This window comes from Hevea brasiliensis, unplaced genomic scaffold, assembly GCF_030052815.1.
Source record: "Hevea brasiliensis isolate MT/VB/25A 57/8 unplaced genomic scaffold, ASM3005281v1 Scaf106, whole genome shotgun sequence".
Classification (NCBI taxonomy): Eukaryota; Viridiplantae; Streptophyta; class Magnoliopsida; order Malpighiales; family Euphorbiaceae; genus Hevea; species Hevea brasiliensis.
The window spans coordinates 1-5915 of record NW_026614593.1 but is presented as its reverse complement, the minus strand read 5'-3'; positions in this window follow the sequence as shown (position 1 = coordinate 5915).

Genomic DNA, 5915 nt, shown 5'->3' with positions numbered 1-5915 from the left:
TTTTATATATAAGAGCTGATCTAGGGTTAGGTGTTTAGAATCCCAAAAGCATTAGGAGCCTATTTGGAGTGTGTAAACAAGAGTTGGAATTCGAATTAGGAAACTAGCTACCGCATGGTACACAGCCCGTGTGTCACTACACGACCCAAGCCCTTGTAACTTATTGGAGCTAAATGGTTGCATCTTCCATTGTACGGAGTTTGCAGTGCATCTTTGGTACAGTGCAGTTACACGGCCCGTGTTCTTCTGTTCTCAGAGAATTCTTCAAGCTTATGCCTGGCAGAGACTTACACGAGTCTCCATAGCTTACACGGGTCTGATTACATGACCCGTGTACTTTTGCTTCTTCCTTGGCTCTCTGGCTTTCTTCTGGCAGTAGGTTACATGGGTCTGTGGCTTTGCTTACATGACCCGTGTAATGTGTATCAGCAGCTTTTCTCAATCCTTTGGCCTTTCCAAGTTTCCTTCTGCACTCTTATGCCCTGGGACTTCACCCAAACACCTCAAATGATGAAAAAAATATGGAATTTAGAGCTTGGTAATGGAATTTATAGAAGTTAATGAAATTAATGGTTATACATGAGATCACCATTTTAAATGCTATGAAATATTATACAAATGTACTTAAAAACATCTATATAATACAAGTGTATCAAATACCCCAAAACTCAAACTTTTGCTTGTCCTCAAGCAAATCAAAACTCTTTTTAGAACACTTTTTAGCTGGAAAACTCAGAAACATAACCATAAACTCAATATGCATGTAATTGAACTCCTTCAACCTTCATACCAATTCCCTTCTGTCAAGACATAAGGGCTTCAATAGCTACCTGTTTAAACCTTCACACTTTTCATGGAGTTTCAACTAATTATTCCTCTATGCAAGGCTATTAATAAGTCACAAATAACCTGTTTTATTAAGATAGACTTGAGAAACACTTACTCCCCCAAAATTGCCTCTATTATGGATAATTGTGATGGGGTATTCAAATTCTAACTTCATATGCATATCTTAATTTTCTATCTCTGTCACACCTTACCCCTTTGTAAGACATAACATGATCCCGTAGAATACCTAATGAACTATCGAACTTCATCTACCGATAACTCATTAAGTACCCTACAAGGGATTTTAAAACAATTTTCTTACTTTTATAAGTGGTAAGCATTTCTAAATAGATATTAAAATCATTTACTCAAAGTTTTAAAACTAGTAAAATTTTTGTCCCATTTTATTTTTCCGTAAATTTTATAGAAATTTCGGCAGAGTGCCGTCTGTATTTTGAGAAAACAGTTCTTCAAATTCCTGTAAAAAGCATTTCCAATAATTTGTCTCAACAACTTCTTCAATTTCACAACCATCCCAATCAATTTCAACATCACTTATCAATTTCCAAAAATTCAAATCCACAATTCAATAATCATCAAAATACCATTAATCAATTTCATTCAATTTAAAGCAAAATATTTCCATTCATATTTCATTAAAGATAAAATAATTTATATACATCATTACAAAAATTTACATTAAGAAAAATTCAAACTAAAATTTATTACAAACTTTATACAAGCTGCTCAAGACTAGTTTTACATTTCCATACATTTACATACATTACATACATCAAAATAAATTTTTACAGTAAGGGTATAAATTATACCTGATAGCTTCAAAGCAAGTAGCTCCTCAATCCTCAGCAGCTCAATCTGCTGCTCCTCTAGTCTCTAAATCTGCGACAGCAATAACAGCCATCGCTGAGTACTAGGACTCAGTGGTACACAATATACTAAATAATCTTTATGCAGAATTTAAATCATATTTATTCAAAAAATGGACTGAATATGAGAATTAAATACAAAACATGAATTATTAGATTTTAATCCAAACAATTTCATTTCGAAGTGTCAAAACCAATTTCATAAAACCCACAGTTATATCATGCCATTCGAAACAAATATAATCTCAATAGCCAAAGGCTAAGGAGAAGTCACATCACAAGGCTAGCTAGCTCAAATATATGGATATCCATTCAATTTCTTCTTCTACTGGCACACACCTCAACACTTCAGCCAGAGAAGGACTCAAAATTCAAAACTGATTACCCCCACTAGTCATGCTAGTGAGGTGTTCAAATATATGGTCATGACACTGTGGTTTCAAAACTTATCTTAACAATTTACTAAACATTTATGCCATCTCAAATATACACAAATAACTTTCAACAATTTAAATCAAAAGCATAATAAATATTTCGTCACAATAATGTCACAATTCAATATTTCAAATTATTCAAAACAATATGCAGAAGAAAATTTACAGAAATTCTACGCTGTGCACAAACCTTAAGCGAGTCGCCTCTTGGCCTTGACTCGATTCCTCGGGTTCTTTCCCGGTGTTCTTTTCAACTGAAACACACAGTTTCACAGTGTTTCAGTATCATAACTTATCAGAAATCCAAAATAAATTCAAATTCACTTATACCTAGCTTTAATATGCTAAAATTGACGTTCTTTAAAATTTGTGTTTCAAGGTTACTATTCACGACACTATTAAAGTCAATTTGTTGACTTTCTAAGGCTTAATAGGTATGGGAATTCCAACTTCACCCACATACCACATTTTGGTTACTAAATTTGTTGGTTTTGGTTGTTTACTCAAATTCTAAGTCTTTTAGGCAAATTTGCAATTTTTCAGTTTTGGTGTCTTAAGTTGCACTATTCCATTGGTCATCTTTCTGTTAGAATTTGGCAAACTTTCTTCATAGAAAATGTTTCCTATTGTCTTAACTTTATTCTCCTTTTTGAATCACTCCATTTGGAGTTTTTTAGCTCAAGTGCCATTTGAATTATGGCTGCCGGATTGGACTTAACCAGTTTTAGGCAAATTCAGTTACGCGGTTTAAGCCACCAATTTTGGGTGGCCAAATGACTTGGTTAAGGCATAATTTGGGTTTGTGTTCTTCATGAAAATTTTAGGTCTATATCTCAGCTTTCCACTGGTAAAATTTCAGGTCATTTAGACCCGTCTAGCTTAAGTTATGGCAAAATGAACAAATACTGTTCTTTTGGTCATTTTTGGTACAGGTCAGATTGCATAAGTCCGGATTTGGCCAATTTGTTCACTAGGTTTTGGTCACTTTTTGGGCATGATTCCTAAATGAAAATTGTGTCATTTTGTGTCTATTTTCATTCCCAATTGGTTTCACACCAATTGGACTTGTAAATTTTCAGTTTTGGTCCCTCAAAGGGACCTTGGTCCTGCTGCCTACAGCATGACTCTAAGCAATCCGAATTTGCATTCAATTCCAACACTTCCAACACACCTCAATTGGTCACAAATGACCATTCTTCAGCTCAAACAAGGTCAAACACATCATTTGACCATTTCTCCATTTTTTTTTTCTTCTAAACCCTAGGTCTCAAAACCCTAACTAACCTAATTACAAAATCTTAAAATTTAATGCAAGTAACTTACATATTCATTGTCTAGACCTCTAATTCACCTAGATTAACCATTTAATTTCATCAAAATCACTCAATTCAAACTCCCTTGATGGCTGGCCGAATTTTTCTTTGGTCCTCCATAGATGTTTTCTTTTGATTTTTAAGTAAATTTCTAGGTTACTCAAACTAAAAACACATGTATTAATCTCAAAGTTCCAAAGTAAATAGCTTACCTCAACTTTGAAGTTCAACCTTCCATTCTCCTCTTCTTTTCTTCTTTCTTTCTTGCTCAATCTTCTTCTCAAGTGACTATATCAAGTTCTAATAAATTAAGTTGGGGTCAAAATAGGTTTGAATGGTTGAAAGAAAGCTTGGATTCAAGCTTTTATGGTGTAACAATGGTAGTTTAAGTGAGAGAGAAGAGTGGCCGAAACTCTTGGGAAGAAGATCTGAATTTTCTTTTCTTTTTTTGTGTATTTTATGTATAATTATCTCTTAAGTTTTACTTAGTCAAAATTTACAATAATTTAAATTCATTTATGATGTCATGGTGGGACCACTTGTATGATGTAATAACTTTTCCTTTCTTTTTCATTTTTTTTCCATTCTTCTTTAATTTACTTTTACATTCCAAAATTTTTGTTTCTCCGATTTTATTGACAGTTAGGTCAGGAGTCAGCTCTTGGGGTCAATTGACCAAATTGCCCCTCGCCGGTTCAACCCGGTTTGCAAATAATTCAATATTTCTTCTGGCTCCCTGACCTAATTATTAGACTGGCTTAACAACTCTTTTTCGTGATTCTAATCCCCTTTTTATTTGTGTTTATGGCTTCTCTAGTTGTCTTAAGTGCGATTCTAATCCCCTTAATTGTCCGGACAGACTTCGGTCACCGGAACAGTGAAATATACCAGGCTATACAAATAGGGGTGTTACAATCTCCACTAATGTAGCATGCACTTTTCAAAAGATTAAAAGGTCTTTAAAGGGTTGTAATGGGGTTGCAAAAGAAAGGTTTTTAGGGAATGCAAATGAGGATAGCATGTATGCATAAAATATCAAGTATACTAAGTTTATTTTACTGATTTTGTATGGAGAGGAAGGACTTTTGTTTTTTGTTTTTGTTTTTTTTTTATAGTGCCAAGCATGCTTCCATGATACTTATCTTGGGACTTCTTCTTTTTTTTTTTTTTATGTCCCTTTTGTCCTCTCCCCAAAACTCATTACTTTTGCTGGGTTGGAAAGACAAATTTTTCTTTGATTTCAACTGCACACTTGCACTTTTTCTTGAGTTCTACATCCTCTCTCCATTTTCCCTTTTTTTTTTTTTACACTTAATATACTTTTACTTATGCATTTAGCTTCCTCAAAAAGGTATGGTAGGTGTTTAGGCTAGAGGCTAGGTAAATAATATGGGTAAGCAATAAATTTTAAGGGATAAATATAGGCTTCAAGTTGGCTGTAAGAGATATATAATTTAATTAGGGGTGGCTAAGGCTCAGTGAGGTTATATCAAAGAATGCCTTAATCATCTCTTCATTAAGCATAACTAGGATTTCACCTTGATACGTCCAAAAGACATGTTCTAGAGCTAGTGAGGCATTTTTAGGTTTGCTTGTATTTCAAAAATTTTCTCCTAACTTTGCAAGTTCAATGTGACAAATTAATAGCTATGAAGGGGTTTAACTAGTCTAGCTCCACTAAGGTGATTAAGTTGTTTTATAGACAAAGATTAAAGCCTTTTTACCTATCCAAATACATTCATTCGTCATCTCGTGGAGTCCAATTATTAGCTCATTGAATTTTGAGGTTATAGTTCTAAGTTAAAAGCCAGTTCAAAAATTTGAAATTTGCAAAATTTTTTGGATTTTTGATACACAAGTATGATATGGATATAATTAGGCAATGCAATGCATGAAATGCATCAGTACCCCCAAACTCAAATGTGGCATTGTCCTCAATATCAACACAATATGCAAAATTAAAGCATAGTACACATAATTATCCAAAAAGCATATTATGTATTAAGAAATTTAAAGTTTGGACAAAAGCAAGCAATAGAGACCTATGAGCACTGAGTAGGATTAGGGCATATAAATTTTTACATGAAAGATCTTATCCTAAAGTCCTAGCTCTAAAAAGTCTCTAATGGGGATGATGGTCCCTCGCCATCGAGTCTCTCCATGATCATGTTTAGCTTATTGTAGGCTTCCTGGAGACTATCTTCGAGCACTTTGTTGATGGTGATCTCCATTCGCCGAAGGTAGGCAAGGATAGGATTTGCCAGGGGTGGAGTGTAGGGAGGCACTCGAGCTAGGGAATCATGGTGGAGTGGCTCTTAGGTTTCCTCCTGTGGCTCTGATGGTTCACTAGGCTCTGGTTGTGCTTCTTCTCTTCTGGGAATGACATTGCCTTTGGCATCAACCAGCAAGCAGGTGTTCCCAACCTTCTTGCATATCCCCATGGATATGCGAGA